This window comes from Triturus cristatus, chromosome 1_1, assembly GCF_964204655.1.
Source record: "Triturus cristatus chromosome 1_1, aTriCri1.1, whole genome shotgun sequence".
Taxonomy (NCBI): domain Eukaryota; kingdom Metazoa; phylum Chordata; class Amphibia; order Caudata; family Salamandridae; genus Triturus; species Triturus cristatus.
Window position 1 is genome coordinate 292,449,550 of NC_140579.1, and position 17,977 is coordinate 292,467,526.

At 43.5% G+C, this 17,977-nt stretch overlaps 1 pseudogene; it reads right to left on the reverse strand.

Moving 5' to 3' along the window:
• The window catches only part of LOC146870138 (uncharacterized), a 623,247-nt pseudogene that overhangs the window by 412,923 nt on the left and 192,347 nt on the right, over positions 1-17,977 (reverse strand).

A 17,977-nucleotide genomic window follows, 5' to 3' on the forward strand; every position in this document is an offset into this window, starting at 1 on the left:
CGCTGGCAGTTCACACCAAAGGAGGCATGGGCAGCAATGGAGGTTCAGCAACTGGATGGACCCCAAGAGGGGGTATGATGGAACTGTGCAGTGGATAGGCGGGGAGGGGACTGAACTACTGGTGGTCCTGGACTCTACTGCCAAGGGTAGGCGCGGGGATGGGACTGACCTGCCGGTGGTCCTGTCTCTACCGCCCTATCCCGCAACGTATGGACCATGTGGACTCTTTGGGAGGCTGCCTGTGTTCAGGTCCCTCGGTGGGCCAGTGCGCTATGCGGTGCCCAATATTTCAAGCAATTCAATGTTTGCTGTAGCACGTTGGGGCCTGCCGGCACAATGTGCGCAGCTGAGTGGGTCGGCCGAGTCGGCCAAAGAATTTAAGTACTTGTGTATGGCTAAGCTAAATCAATTATAATGTTATGCCTAATTTCCATACTGCCTTTGTCATGTGGCAATATTTTCTGTAGCGCGTTGGGGCCTGCCGGCACAATGTGCGCAGCTGAGTGTGTAGGCCGAGTCGGCCAACAAATTTGTTTACAGGCATATGGAGAAGCTGAAATCAATTATAAAGTTATGCCTAATTTCCTTACTGCCTTTGACATGTGGATGTTGCAAAAGTCTGTTGCTGTGGATCCTGATATATATCCAAGTAGTACTTTACTCCTGTAATGGTTGTGTAGATTTATATGATTTGATGTGAATAAAAGTCTACGCCTTGGACAACATAACCGATGTTTGGATATTCTTGGGCCCAGAGGGCGCTGAGGGGTGTCGGAAGTGAGGGTGAGTGAGTGTTTCATTGTGCGCGTACTATTACTTTCCTTGCCGTTCGGTATTTTCAGGTGTTTTCTCGATGTAAATGCAGAACTTTCAGCACCTGAACACAGAGGGGAAAACAAGCTTGAGGGAGCTTCTCCTCTGTGATATGGGACATCCTGAGACTTCTGCTCTTGAACATAATAATGAATTATTAAATGGTAAAATGCACAAAGAAACGAGCAACAATACAGTAAAGTAAGAAGAACAAGGAATTGAGCACTTTCTATTTGCCAGTACTTACGGCGGCACCCTGGGACTCGTGGGTGCCATTGATTATCTTCATCACATGTAATAATGCGCTTGGTGCCATCCACGATAAAGCCCTCATTACAGACAACCGTCAGTTTGTTTCGAACTGTGTATGGAGGCTCGGAGATAGACTCGATTCTTCCATTTTCTTCGATTGGAGTTTGACAACGGAGATCTACAAGTATAAAAATACTGGTAAATGTTCAAAGGACAACCAACCAATAAATTCTATACAGCTCGGACTCAACCTATGTGCCAATTTTTGCTTTTGGACACTTCAGAAACAGCGCTATCAGGCCACAGAGTCTCCGGGTGGAATACCAAGGGAAAATTAAGAATTACCCGAATAATCAAGACCATGCATACATATTTCCTGCCAATTCCCTCCTCTTTCAGGTGCTCCACTTTAAACCCTGTTATCATCAGCTTGAGTTATATACTAACACCCTGAGTTACCTATACCAACTCCATGAGGGGGTGGCATAGTTACAGGGAGAGATTACATGGATCTCGTAATGGTAATCTCCAGTTATAGTTCAGTGGGATTAATATAACTTGTGCCCCGCCATGCACTGCTTATGACCACACATATTGCACCATAGTCATATGCAGAATAGGTTTACTGAATGTACACGTGTGGTCACTGATGAGATCTCATCTCAAATGACATCATTGAGGACATCACTGATGACACCATCAGAGCTACTACTGCTCAAAGTACACTATAAACCTCTAAATAATTGTATTTTTTTAAAGTTAGTAGTAAAGTGCCCACAATTCAATATATTGACTGTGTGTACATGTATAAAAGAACAGTACAGAAAGAGCAAAGTCCTGGAGACAAGTCTGGTTCAGTTTGGGGAAAGTTCTATTGAGTACAAGGTAGCTACCAGTAAAGTTTTAAGTGCGAGCACTACTTCATTTAAACAAGGTAGTGACAAGCACAGCTAGTGCGAGCCGCAGAAACACATTTCAAATAGGTTGTGGTTTAAATGAAATATCCGTTGGTAAATTATGTAAGAAAAACTAAAACGTCTTTTAACAGTACATGAATCACCTGTGGATATCTGGGCACATGCTGATGTTAAAGAGTTGTCATATTAAACTATAGACAATTTCAGTATATACCAGACATTTAAAAGGTGCAGATATTTATTTCCAGAACTTCAGTAAAACGTTTGATACTTTATACATTGCTGAAGAATGTATAATATATGGGCAACCTACTTACAGAGTGTATAAATCGCAATATGAATATAGGGATTGGAATTGCTATTCTCATAATTTCAGCAATAGTTAGTAACTGCATTTTCCCCAGTCACATGTGTGCATGTACTGCAAAATGTTTGCCCTTTACTTTGCATTGCTTCACTGCTTCATTGCAGAATTCTCTGCTTCCGCTTAAAAGAAACATGGCCCTAGGGGATGGGGTCCCCAGGGATTTGTAAGGCAAAGGGAGTGAAGCCATGCGGCCCCCCACCCCTTAATTAAGAGATTTGGCCCCGGGGGATTGGGTTCTCAGGGCGGAAAATGGCGAGGGGAGGGGGCCTATTGAGGCTGGGGATAGTGAATTGCTAATTTTTTTTTTTAAATATTTCTAACTATAACGTCCCTGAACCTGTGGTTTTTGCAGTTAATTTCCAAGGTTTTTAAAATGCTAATTTCTATCTATAACGTCCCTGAAACCTGTGTTGTTTTCAGTGAATTTCTATGTTTTTTTTTAACTAACAGTCAAGTTTGCAGAGTGGTGTTTGAGAAATGGCTTATGAAAATGAAACGTACAAAGTTTTTTGAAGAAGCTTATGCTAAACAGGTGGGGGCAATTAAGAAATTTTCACGGATTTGGAAATATTTAGTTGACTGCTAATTTGATGATGGATTTTGCTGTATATGTTTTTCTAATTAATGAACCAAAATTTGTATTTTTGATCAATTTTGCTGTATTTTGCTGTATTTTGCAAATATTTTATGATTCCTGATAGCTCTGCTCAATAAAATAAAAAAATTTAAAAAATAAAAACGTTTGCAGAGGCTGGGCTTCCACCTAGCGCTCAGGAATTTCCCTGCGTAGGACTTACAGGAGGTACCAGGAGGGTTTATTGGCCCCAAAGTCCCTCAGGAGTAAAGTGGACTTCATCCCCCAACCAGTAGTGTGCAGAAGGCGCATTTGCAGAGTAGTGTAGAAAGGGGGGTGTGGCCTCCGAAACATTCTTAGCAATCCCACTGTGTGGAACTTACTGAAGGTAACAGGAGGGGTAGTTGGCCCCCAAGAACGTCTACCGTTCCTATTACCTCCAGTAAGTCCCACACAGCAGGATTGCTGAGTTCTAATTCCAGGCCAAGCCACCTTTGTCCACCACTGCAAACGCACCTACTGGCGCACTCTTGGTTGGGGAATGAAGTCCTCTTCACTGGTGGGGGACCTTAGGGGCTGTTATCTCCAGTAGGCCCCACACAGTGGGATTGCTGAGCGGTGGTTGCAGGCCACAGCCCCTTTCTCCACCACTCTGCAAAGGCGCCTCCTGGCGCACTCTTGATTGGGGGATAAAGTCCCCTTGACTCTTGAGGGTCCCTGGGGGCCAATTAGCCCTCCTGTTACCTCCAGTAAGCCCCACAAAGCTGGATTGCTGCGAGGTGGTCAGAGACTACGCCCCCTTTTTACACCACTTTGCAAATGCACCTGCTGGCGCTCTGCTGCTTGGAGGATGAAGTCCACTTTAGTCCTACGTTCCTCAGGACACAAGGAGACCTCATCGCGCCACCAGCAGTACGCCAAGAGGTATGTTTGCAGAGTGGAGTAAAAAGGAGCATGGCCTCTGACCACCTCTCAGCTATCCCATTGTGTGGAGCTTACTGGAGGTATCTGGTTTGTAAGTTGGCCCCTAAGGACCCTCAGCAGCAACGAGGACTTCATCCCCAACTAAGACCATGCCAGGAGGTGCGTTTGCAGAGTAGTGGAGAAAGGGGAGCGGGCCTCTGATAAGTTGCATATTTTTTTTAATTTAGGAAAGGGGGCTGTGTGGTCCAAGTTCCCTTGGCAATTTTGTGCCCCGGGGACCCCATTCCCCTGTGCCTGACCTATTTTTTTTTTAAATTTAATTGAAAAGGGAGGGGGCCGCGTGGCCCCCCTCTTGAGGCTGATTATAGCCCCAGGGACTCTTTCCCATTGGTATGGCATGCTAGGAGCAGTGCGCCCTGGGACATTGCTGGAGCTGGCCCTGGGGGGTGTTGGTCCCCAGGGCCATGGTGAGCTCCTAGAGGTGGGCAGCGCAGCCCCCCTCCCATCTTCTGTATAGCCCGGGGAGGTGGTGGTCCCCAGGGCTGTGTGGGGGGGCTCCTGGCACCCACATTTAAGGAATATAGCCCAGGGTAAGTGGCAGTCCCCGGGCCTGCATGGGGGGGGGCAGGAGGCCCCCACTAATTTTTTTAAAGAAATAAAGCCCCATGGAGTTGGCGGTCCTCGGGGCTGGGGGGCCTGCGTGGTCCTCTGCATTTAATGGATATAGCTCCAGGGAGAGTTACCTTTTTGCCAAATTTGGTGTAATTCCCTTCAGCAGTTCTGGCTGTAGCCGTGTCTAAAATTTCCTATTAAAATTAACACGGTGAAAATGCGTTTTGGGACCCCCCCTTTTTCTCAGCCACCACATGACGAATCACCCTGAAACTTTCAACACAGGAGCTGACCTGACAGCCCAAATAGTTTTGAAAATTTCGTGAAGATTTATATTGGCAAAAGAAAAAACGCTTTTTGAATAGAAACAAGGTCCTAACTATACTGGCAACCGCCATATATCAACAACTTCTCCAATAATTTTCGTGCTCATTCAAATTTTTATTCCGGTCTGAGTTCAAACAAATACCGCATTTCAGCTGAGAACAGCCTTTTTCACATTTGAAGACTCCATATTTTCTTTGTATATTTCCAATCAGATGCTGTGCATGATTAGACAACATAAACAACTGACTTTCCATTTTGCAACTTCATAAAGAGAATTTTCAATGAATGAATGCCGTCAATACTCTAGGCTAATTATTCAATTTGGTTACCAAACGCAAAATATTCCAAAATTAAAATACATAATTCATGAATGCCAATTTCAATTATTGTTTAAGACACACCATAATTCTCTGTAGTGTGGATCAGTTACTCAAATATGACATTTATCTACATTCTACCCATGTGAGCCTTTTCTGAAAAAATACCTTAATAAATTATTCTAATACAAGCTGTTGAACACCTTGTGCAATTGGCCACAATAGAATTTTTTTTTTCTGTGTGCAGAGCAAAAACATATTTTCAAACTTCCTGATTAATCACTTAATCCAGAACTCAGTTGATCACTCAAGCATTCCCACTGCTTGAATTGCCTGAATTGTCAAAACCATTCAATATTCAGTGCTTCACATCTGTTCATCAACTGATGATTTGTCACAAAGATCAGTTGTTTCTTGCAGTTCATGAGTTCCAATCATAATACAGAACAGTGAGTTATGAACTGTGATCAAAGAGCTGCATGCAAACTGCATGGTAAAGATTAGAACTTTATGTATTTTCCCCAGTCTTTCATTATCCTAGTGTTGATAAAAAGGGTTCATTTGAGTAGAAATACATTCTCATTATTAAAGCCAACCACGATGGCACGTTTTAAATCCTGAGTCTTTGGTTCTACAGACAAAACCTTGTAATCCTCATTGTTTTATGTAACATTTCCTGTGGATTGATTTACATATGTATTGTTCATTGACTCTTTTGAATGTGTTTGATAAAGTGCTCTGACACCCTATACTGGTATGACCAACGCTGTAAAACAAATGAAATGCATTTGAGAGAGTGGCTATGGAGAGATGAGGGGCACTGGAGGAGAGTAGTATTAAGGGAATTAATGAAGAATAAGGTTTTTTGGGGTGGGGCACCAACAAAGATTGTCGCACTGGGTACCACTAGCACTAAAGCCAGCACTGTGTTACATACATATGGTATAGAGTTAAAGGGAGGTACATCAAGTTAGACCATTGAATCGTTGAACTCCCTGGAAGGTGAGGTGTGCTGTGAGATGCCATCAGTTACACCAAGATAGAGGAATAACCTTCTTGTACGATTGTATTAACCGAGCTCAGTGGAAATTCACTTCTTAGTGCATGGGGAGCAGATGTACTGAGTACAGTGGCTTTTGCAGGTCAAGGGTTTCATGTTTGTATAAAAGTAGGTAGCATTCTGATTATTGTAGAAATGTCTGTGTAGCTAAAGCAGGCAAATAGTGAAAAAGTTATAAATCGGCTCCGAAACACCTTGATGGCATTGAAGCGTTGCATCACTAAGGTGTAGAGCAAGGATTGGCTGGCACAGCCGTAGCCGCACTGTGATAGGGTATTCTTTGACAGAGAGGCACTACTATTGGTGAGAGATTGAAATGAGGAATGCGTGAGACATTGCTAGAATGGTGAATCCCTTGTCAAAGAAAGAGAAGGATGTAAATAGGATGGAAAAGTTCCCCCATGAGGCACTCCAGCCAGGGAAATGATGACAAAGAAAGACTTACTCACATACATGTGGCTTAGGCAATGGCATGAACATACATTCAAAGATGGGGAACTCCAATTCCCATTGTGTGGTACTTTTCACATCACTCAAATCGAAAATTTGAGAAGAAGAATGTATGATTTAAAACCACAGCCTAATTCCCAGCAGGTTAAAGTCTTTAATTTTTGGGAGCAAATGGCAAGCGAAAAGAAAAGGAAGATATTTGAACAAAAAGTCCACTGTAGGGTTTATTCATGGAGAAGCGCGCACAACTAGGATAGGCAGAGAAGATGGAGAGAGGAAGTAATTGAGACTGTTGGAGCCTACCCCTTGATAGCGAGTGAATAAAAGGAAAATCAGAAATAGATAAAGATAGTGAGGAGGAGGATGCCTTTGTAGACGAACTCCCCAGTGTGAGACTACCCCATACAATGTGACAGTGATTGAGATCAGAACCGCCAAATCCTCCACAGTAGTCAGTGCATGCCCAAACTAATCTGAAACTGCCGTTCCAGCCTCAGCTCGGATCCCCGCACCCGCACTATTAGGCACCTTACCATCATCAAGTGCTGTAATCACTCCCATAGCTGAAGCACTTGTTGGTACCATCCCAAATCAACCTATCCCTGAGTCAACCTCTCCCAAGAATACCTCAGGACAGAGCACCGAGGACTGGGTAGACTCCATTACTATCCCTACAAGGAGGAACCACAGTCAGTGGTGTGATAGGAGGTCAAACTGCTTGCACAGATTTATCAGGCAACTCACCAGGTGCAGGGCAGACAGCGCAACGAATAAACCTCGCCCAGCTGAAACCCGAGTTTGAGGAAATTGTCAATGGAAATGTGGTATTGGATTATCTAGGACATTATGGAGAATATTAATGGCTTTACATGAGGCAGCAGGAGTGCAAGAGAGGTGCATATGAGGATAGAAAAGGTGGCGGATCAATGTGGAATAGATATCACTCAGTGGAAGAAGCTGCGAAAGAATGCGAGGATGTCAATGGGTGAATGTTAAAATTGAGTGGTTTGAGAACACGTGAAGGGATTGATCAAAAACAGGGAATTGAGTGATACTGAGCAATTTAGAGAGCTGTGCCCTGAGAAAGAGAATTTTAAGGTGAAACAGAAGCGAGAGGGGTCAAGGGAGGACCAAGAAGGAGCTGTAGGAGGAGTAACAAAGGAATATCCTTTGCGGGAAGTGCACAGAGGTGTCTACAAACATGACCCCTGTACATGTTTTTCTACCTCGGGACTTTAATGGACGTACTGTTCGAGTGGTGACGACACCGGCACTAGGAAGCTGGCTTATCAAGGCGGGGCTACCATATGTCCGGTTCTAGACACAAAATTCATAACGTAACTCTACCTGTTGCATCACCTGACACATACCCGAATTCTGACTGTTTTGGGTTTTTTCTCTATTTTTGAGACTTGAAATACCGAAGATACTATCGGTCATCACCTGAGGTTCACTTATACGACGTTAGGATTTCCAACCTAATTTGTGTGGCCTTGTTCCTTATACGCTCCGGGAATTCGACCTCCTTAGGACCACTGCGATTTATTTTGATCTTAGCCATTGCCTTGATAAAGTCTGCATACATATTATGTTACGGACGAAACACGTGTCGGCCTGATCTCAAAATTTTTTTGCTGCTGGGAAATTCCTTACAAAAGAATAAAAAGACGATGAATAAACATCACTAGCGGACATTTTTCCTGTGAACGCAAGCATTTATTACGATGTACTTATGACGAAAATCAACAAATGTAAATGTGACAGGGAGTGCTATTGCTGAATAATTTCCCCCTGTACATGTCCCCTTGTCGTGATCAGATCTCTTTTTTTTCACAAATATCCTTCCGAAGCTTAGAGGCAATTCTGATAAGTGGTATACCCAGATGGAACAGATCGTGACCATTTCTAAAGTTTTGTGGGTAGACTTGGATGTATTATTGAAGGTGGTGGTCCCAAAGGACCTGTGGGTAAAGTGCAAAAGTGCAGTTGATTGGCTATCCCAAGAACCGCTTCGGGTGGTAGGAACAAATGCCCCTTCACCCATACATAAAACCAAATACAATGAGGTCATAAAGCACCTAAAGACAAAGGTTCCCCAAAAGGGGATGAATTTGCTCAAGATTTTCAAGACCTCTTAAGAGATAAAGGAGTTGGCACACGAGTACTTTGAGAGATTGATGCAGGTGTACAGGGAGCTCAGTGGCAGTCGTGGCTCGTAGTGGGAGTGCTGCGGGGTGGGGCAGGGTAGGGGGTAGTAAACTCCGACATACGGCCAATACATACAAGTACATAAATAAATAAAACAAATTACATTGAGCGCGTTGCAATGCAAATGACGTTGCAGCGCGCGCAATGTAATCTGTTTTATTTATGTACTTAACTCCGGTCGGCCATATGCCAGAGTTTACTCTGCCCCACCTTGCCCCTCCCCCGCCCTGTCCCATCACCCGCACCACTCCCTCTCCGAGCCGCAACTGCTCAGTGGGATGGAAAACATCTTATGAGATAACATGGGAGTGTTCCTCGCAACTTTTGTATATAAGATAACACTAGAGATGAACAATCAAATGACACAAGGAGTCCTTTGCTAGCAGAGCAAACCTGTTGATGAGATCTTATAGTATACAAAATTGAGGAGAAATGCTGAAAGTGAAACGAAAGGGGCTTAAGGAGTAGTACATGATAGCCCAAACACAGTTAGCTCAGAATGAAGGGGCTATGATACTGAAAGTTTTTTCCAAGGTCCTGAGTAGACCCTAGTTACAGAATAGTGATGCAAGGAGTTTCCTTAAAACACAATGGGATCGTCCCGGGGATGTGGAGAGGTCGAGGTAATGGCAGGAATTAGTATAAGTGCCCTAAAGAAGGTCACTCAATGTCGCATTTGTAACAGAGTAGGGCATTTGAAGCAAGAGTGGCAATAATCCAGACCGGATTGCAGTGGAGGATCAAGGGGTGAGTCCAGCAGGCCATGGAGAGCTTCCCCCAGTACTTAGACCCCCTATGGCAGCCCCAAAAGTCCCTAAAACGTGCTTATTGCCAAATTTCTTCAACCCAACACCAACACAGGGAGGCATTCCCCATCTCCAACCAAGCCACAGAGTATCCCAGAATCTGATGTTGACACAAGTCCCCAGTCCTCATGATGTTTGAGACCACCTTAGATTTTAATCAGGGCCAATGACGGTGCCTGAGGTGGAAAGGAGGAGTGCGTACTTGACGTACTCTTAGAAGTGGATGAGAGAGGACTGTACGTGGATAGAGAGGCTAACGGACATTTCATATCTTTCCTAAAAGACACAAGAGCCACTTGTTCAATGGTTACAACAGTTGAGGTCCCTAACCTACCTATCTAGGGAAAAGAAGCCCAAGTTGTAGGCATTACAAACCTCTTCATTGAATATCCCACAAGGCCGACGTTTTACCAAAAATACATAAGGGTACATATCCCCCCCCCCCGGGAGACCAATCATAGCTGGAATAAACTCACCATGCTCCAGAATGGGAGAATACATTGATAAGAAACTCCAAGTCATCATGAAAGACATACCATCCTATGTCCAAGATACAAAAGATATTCTCCTTAAACTCCAAGAGATTACATGGGAATCAGATTTCGTACTAGTGTGCATTGACATCGTGAGCCTATACACTTCGATCAAACACCAGGAAGGTATAAAGGCAGCACAAAGATCTCTCTGGACACAACCAGCCATTTGCTTGGAAACAAACAAAATGGTATTAGAAATGCTGGAACTCTGTCTGAATAATACCATCTTTAGATTCAATGGCCAATTGTAGAGACAAAACCGCGGGACCGCCATGGGAGCCAAATTTGCTCCTCCGTATGCCTGCATCTTCATGAGCCAAGTGGAAAGATACTGGCTATGGGATTCAAAATTCTCAGACTTCACCACCCACATCATTATGTGGCGCAGATACAGAGACAATATCCTATGCATCTGGCAAGGAGACATACTCCTCCTTCAGGGATTTCTTAAAGAACTGGACAACAATCCCTGGGAGATAAAAACAACTGCCAATTTCTCCAAAACAGACATCAACTTCCTAGATCTGACATTATATGTTAAAGAAAACATCCTACACAGCATAGTCCATAGGAAGTAAACAGCGGCAAACACCATTCTAAGGGCAGATAGCTGCCACCCCATGCACAACATAAGGAACATTTCAAAAGGACAGCTTCTACGTACCCGTAGAAATTGCAGGGAGGATGAGGTATTCATGGACAAAGGTAAAGAAATAGTATCCATACTAGAACGAGGATACAACCGAAATACTCTTGAAAACACACTAAAGACAGTCTCTAAAATTGAACGAAAAAATACCCTGAGGCCAAAACACAAAAAAGATGAAGATCCGAGTATTCGTTTTATTACCAACTTCCACAATGGACATCAGCACATCCAAAAAATCCTGAAACGACACTGGCACCTACTTAAACAGAACCCGAGCCTAAATGAACATCTTAAAGACCACCCGGTAATGACTTTCCGCAGAGCACCAAACTTGACGAGAATGCTGTGCCGCTCCGAATTCAATGACAGTTGGCAAAAAATAACCACATTCCTAGATAGACCGGCTGGTTTTCACATTTGCCGCAATTGCAATATATGCAAACTCAGCATCAACAAAACCACCGAAGTACTGATGCCAGAAGGAAAAAAGTTTATCATCAAAGAGTGGATTGACTGCACCAGCCAATTTGCCATCTATGTTATCATCTGTCCCTGCAACTGGGCATACATTGGGAGTACTATTCGACCCCTACGTACTCGGATTCAAGAACACTACAGGAACATACACAAATATAACACTGGCCACCGGCTGATTGAACACTTCCACAATGCACATCCGCACAAAAGGATTTTACCTTCTTTGGCTTAGAACTTGTACGACCAGCCAAACGAGGGGGCAATCGTGAATTCAAACTCAGGAGGAGAGAAAGTGAACTCATCCTCCTTTTCAACAAGGTCAAACTTGGACTCAATAAAGATGCTGAGATGCATGTTTGGTTATGTGAATGATTGACTGTCACTAATATGCCGCTGTACCATTTTTGTTCCTTCAATTACTTTATTCCCATTGGCCCAACAAACTCTCTATTCTACGGACCATCCAGACCATTACAATAACGCTTGATAAAAAATGAAATTAGGGGAATGCTATAAGCTTTTTCTTCCCCCCTCCATTCTCTCCCATTCCTGTCCACTATATTTAATTCCTCGTTACTCTCTAGTCACTCTCACTGATGCTCGCTGACTTACACCTTAGGGCTCCCATGCCCAGAGCTAGAATATCAGATTTATATTCCAATTAAGTCTTGTCCGATTCTCTCGTACCTAGACAACCATCGCTATATTGCTCTTAATACCACTTCCTTAGATTAATTCTCCCACCCGGGAACCACACTCCAAGATGGCGCCTACCATCAACCACTGATCCGGCTCCTACCAGAGCCCTTCCTAGATCTTTCCCTGTTCTGACCCGGAACTCGTTGTCACTAGACACTCAAATAGTAACCCTCCTCCCGCAGTCAACTTGCTTTTGCCGACCGCCAGGACAGACTGCATTAAAGCGACGTGCCTTCCAATATATGACATATAGGTAAGCCAGCCCCACGGCCACCGCTAAACCGTCCTCCTTTCCCTATGAGGCTCTCGATCACGATCTCGGCCCCTAACCCACCCGGTTCTTTCTTATGCTTTTCCACAGATTCAAGGACGAATTTCTTTCAACCATACTTACGGGACAATAAGAGTCCTAACAGAATTCCCTGCGGTAAGCATGCTGAATTCTGACATGCCACCTTGACCCCCAAGCTGCCTTCCTCGCACTTTTGCCATATTTTCTCTAACACTACGTTTTTACACACGTACCCCGCATTATCTATTTACCCTCATCACTTCCACCCACTAACCAGCCTCTCAGCAATTATTCTCTCTTTTAGTTACCCATAGCACTCGAGACCGAGCAGATACCTTAAGAGTACTAGTTATGGCTACCGCCGGGGTCCCTCTCTACTTTCCGATCACCTTCCGTTGCTCCAAATTCCAATTCTAATTTCCACCCTCTTTTCTTATCCCCGTCGTCCTTCCTGACCCAGCAACTTGGCTTGACTGACAAATACGGTAATCTCATTACTTCGTACAATTGTTCCTATGCCATTTTTTACCGTTGTAATACCTTCCTTGCTCGAAACATGCATGATGTACACTGTTTGGCTCATAACTGTTTATCCAACTTATCAAATGCTTATTATGACGTCACCATGACTCCATTTGACTTGTACATCTGGCTCCATATATCGCCTATATCCTTGCTCTACCATGATCTGTTTCTACCGTTTTAATGCAATTTTTGCCTAACATGCGTGATGTAAATACTATGTGTTTCCAACTGTATATTTATTTTCCATGCGCTCACTGCGGGGTCCGCTTTGACTTATATTGAATCGCTTATCCGGTCTCCTCTTCTGTTTCTCTCTCCCTCCAAATGCTCGGGGTCTTATACTACACGCATCTCGACATCTCCCTATCTTTCTAATACTTCCATGGTTTGCAAATTCTCTCATTATCTCTCACACTTACCTCTCTTCTCCTCTCCACTCCCCACATGTACCTCCACATTGCTCTATTTCCATTCTTTGTTTCACATATCCCTCATATTAACTATTCTTGTTATATGCACCACCCTCGACCCTTTTAAATGACTATTTTATTACAAGAACGGAGGCTACATTATGCATTATTCCTTTAATGCAGTCCAAGCAGCCGCTTACATCACAATATTAAAAGGTTCCAGAATAGAACAATAGCAACACATGAAAGGCATGAACCATCAACAATCTGCCTCTTTTAAATGCGGCTCCAAGCAGATAAGTTCATTTTCCTTCATTACCATTATTCATTTTTATCTCTATTTTGAAGTTCCCTTGTGTGTGGCTTAACCCTACCCCCCTTTCTACTGCCTCTATACCGATCTCTAATTTACAGAGATCTCCCTACATCCCCTTCCCTAGTCCCATCCTTGCGTGACTAACCAGATTAACCTGCCTTTTCTTTCAGCTTATGTACTATTTCTAATGTTTGAATATATTTAAAGATTTTTAGATGTTTAATCGAACCTTAATATTTTATTTTTTGTGCAAACGATTATTCTTCAATTTCATCCTTGTTCTACTTCCACATGCCATAATTAGCTTACCTAATGTCTTTGTTTAACTCCCGTTTTTCACCTCTTTCCACCGATGCAGGCCGCGCACTCTAACGCGGCTCTGCATCGCTACCTTTATTATTTCGGATTTCATCCGCAAGTAGTTATTTTACAAACTTCTTAATATAAAAAAAAAGGGGGGTTTTAACAGGAAATCCTCATTTAACTGTCCTGTTCAACATTCTAAAACAAAATTAATTATAATAAGAGAGGAATTATTCTCTTGACATTCCTTCATCTATAAACCTTGTCACTATTATTGAGGGAAATCATCCCTAATTATCTTTCATTAACCCCTTCAGTGCCCATGACGAGCTGGACTCGTCATGGGCTGCGGTGGCGCTGTGCCCATGACGAGTCCAGCTCGTCATGAACTCCGCCCGCTAATGCAAGGCGCGGCACTGGGCGGGGAAAGGGGCGGGCATGCAAGGGGTTAAAGGGCTTTACCACTTTTTACAAGTTAACATTTTCTATATACTATATCTGACTCTGACTCAGACAAGGCTTCTGCCCCTACTCCTAATATAGACAACGAAGTCCTGCAAAAAATCCTTCATAAGGAATTGAGGACCTGCATGTTTGAGACATTAAGTCAGATCATGTCCTCTAAAAGGTCACTCCCTGATGAGGACGAAATCTCAGAAATTCCAAACCCCTACTCTGACAAGATCACTGAATTAAGGGGTAAAAGACTTAAGAAAAGTAAAAACATTGATAAGAGCAATATAGGAGGTCCAAGCACCTCATCAATTCAGGGAGGTCTTAGCACCTCAACTTCCAATGGAGGTCCTCGAACTCCCAAGGTGTCCCTAGCAGCACGACTTATCTGGGTGTCCTTAGCGGCACAAAACATCTGGGTGTCCCTAGCGGCACAAAATATCATAATGCTCTTATATGGGAGATAATGAATCTAATGATATAGAATCCTCAGACACACCTGATGAGTATGTACGTGATCTTGATGAAGATGACCAAGAATTTTACAGTCCATAAGAAGAACTCCAATCATCCTCTAAGGACATTAAACTTGACCCCTTAGGGGAAGAAATGTTTTCCCCATTAAATCTGAAACACCCAAGAAGTTCCGAGTGGTTCCCTCAGGACCACGTCGCAAAATTCATTAAAAAATGGATAAGAAACCTCTTAGAAAGGGACACTCGTAAAATCCTTAGAGCTGAATGCTCTATACCTTCTACTGAGGATAAAAGCTGCTATACCTCCAATTTGGACCCTGAACTCATTAAATTCCTATTCAAACTTGTACGTGATCCAAGAAAAGGGATGGAAAAATCCCTGAAAGGGTGCCAAGACCTTCTTCTCGACGTACTGGGGCCATTAGCCAGAATCCTAGATTCCGCAGAAGACAACCACATCAATGGCACCCCTCTCAACACCAATCTCATCAGGGGATGGAGCCAGAGAGCATTAATTCTACTGGGTAATGCCAACGCTAGCATTAATGCAGAAAGACAAAGAGTCGTTTTGACTAAAATAAATCGCAAATTAACCGGCATGGCGAATAAAGAACACTCGGAAAACCCTCAAGGTTTACTCTTTGGAGAAGACCTCATTAAATCCTTGGGGAAATACGTCTCCACTTTCACCGCCCTGGACAAGGCACAGCAAAATATGCGCAGAGATTTCAATCCTAACCTTTTTGGGTGGGCCAGAAGACGGGGCCTCTCTTCCGGCCGCTTCAATCAAAGGCCATTTCCAAGATTCTGTGGTTTCGGAAGAGGGTATCAGCAGTACAACGTGCCTCAATTTTATCCCTAGAGAATTCGAGGCCAACGCATCAGAGGATTTAGATCCCGTGGAACCTTAATCTCAAGCAACCCTGCAAGTAAGAGCTCTCTTCCCTATCCCTTCTCCTTCTTTCCCCCAAAAAGTGGGTGGCAGACTCAAATACTAGCTTCTTAATTGGAGATTGATCACTCAAGATCCTTGGTTCTTAAACACTGTCAATGGGTTTATGATAGATTTGACTCACATACCTTTGCAAACTTCTTTCCCGAGAGACATGCCTCTCCAGAGCAACAAAAAATAATAGAGGAGATCTCCTCTATGCTTCAGAAAGGAGCCATAATAGAGGTCCCATTAGAAACTTTAAGATTTATAAGCACACTCTTTCTTGTAAAAAAGAAAGACAAAGGTTGGAGACCTGTCATAAACTTAAGAGAACCAAACAAATATTTGGTTTACAGACACTTCAAGATGGAGGGCATCCATCTCTTGAGGGATTTACTTCTAGAGGAAGACTGGCTAGTCAAACTGGACCTAAAGGATGCTTACTTCAACCATTCCTATGGCCGAATCCCACCAACCCTTTCTTCAATTTGTCTGGAAAAATCACCTTTATCAATTTCAGGCTCTCCCCTTCAGTCTCTCCTCTGCCCCTTGGTGCTTCACCAAGGTCATGAGAGCTGTTGCCTCATCTCTAAGAATAATGGGCATTTGTTTAATCATTTACTTTAACGACATTCTTATAATGTCTTAAGATCCTTCACAACTAGCCAAAGACCTGAAGACTGTGATGGATCTCCTAGAAAGTTTAGGATTCATCATAAACAAAGAAAAATAAATTCTGTCCCCATCCAGATCTCTGGAGTTCCTAGGTTTCACAGTAGACACATTGAAATGTCTCCTTTTACTACCTTCCAAAAAGATAACCAAATCAGGAAGGAAATAAGACACATCCTGAAAGAGCAAGACTTATCTCTGAGAGAGCTAGCCAGACTTCTGGGTCTCCTCTCCTCCTCCATCCAAGCCATCTTTCCCGGTCCCCTCAACTATCAGGCCCTTCAAAGGGTAACGGCTAGAGCCTTAAGATCTGGCCTCTGGTACGGAGATCAGATCTGTCTGGATCAAGAAGCCAAATCGGAATTAGCCTGGTGGCTCGAGAACCTAGACGCATGGAACAGATAATCAATCTTCGGTTCAAAACCAGAGTTTGTTTTGGAATCGGATGCGAGCCTTCATGGCTGGGGAGCTTGCCTTCTCAATCCGAACACTGGTGGTATCTGGTCACAAGAGGGATCATCTCACCACATAAATTATTTAGAACTAACAGCTGGGCTTTACGCCCTTATGAGCTTCAAACGCTCTCTCCAGGGGAGGTCAGTCATTCTAAAGATGGACAACATCTCAGCGGTAGCCTATATAAATAGTCTGGGAGGCATCAAATCTGCGGACCTCTCGAATCTAGCAAAGAAACTTTGGATGTTCTGTCTGGAACACAAGATCGCTCTCAAAGCGGAATACTTTCTGGGGAAATCGAACATCTCTGCAGACTGGAACTCAAGATTCCTGTTAGATCACAGCAATTGGAAACTGAATGTTTCCGTGTTCAGTACCCTAAACAAGATCTAGGGCCCTCTAGAGATAGACTTATTTGCTAGCAGACTAACATTTCAACTGGAGAACAACTTCAGCTGGATGTCTGACCCAGGTGCTCTAGCAGTCATCAACTTACTACAATCTTGGAATGGAGCCAAGGTGTACTTATTCCCTCCCTTTGCCATGATCCAGAGAGTTCTTGAGATAGTGAGATAGGATCAGTGCTTCCTTGTCCTAATAACTCCCTTTTGGCCATCCCAAGCATGGTTCCCCACCACTCTAGAACTAGCTTGCAACCCCCCCCCCTTCTTAATTCCTACCCTAGAGAATCTTCTTGCAGATGTAGACGGAGGAGTTCACCCCCTAATTCAGAACAGGAGTTTAACCCTTCTTGCCTGAAGAGTTTCAGGAGATCCAATGAAATCTCAGGACTTTTGGCGACGGCTGCAACTCTCCTCAGAGAGTCTTGGGCCCCAGGCACTCACTACAGATATAACAACATATGGAGAATCTGGGTATGTTGGTGCCTGGAAAGGAACCTGGATTCCTTGGAAGCACCTATTGTTGACATAGTTAACTAACTTCCTTGTTAAACAATTTGATAAAGGCCTCAGCTATAGAACTATCAATTGCTATAGATAGGCTATTTCTGTTGGTCATGTCCTTGTCAATGGTAAAACGGTAGGTACAAATGTAATTGTTTGTAGAGTGATGAAAAGCATTCGTTTAAGAAGACCTCCTAAACCTAAATATGAAAGTCTTTGGGATGTCAAACTAATCCTTGATCTTTTC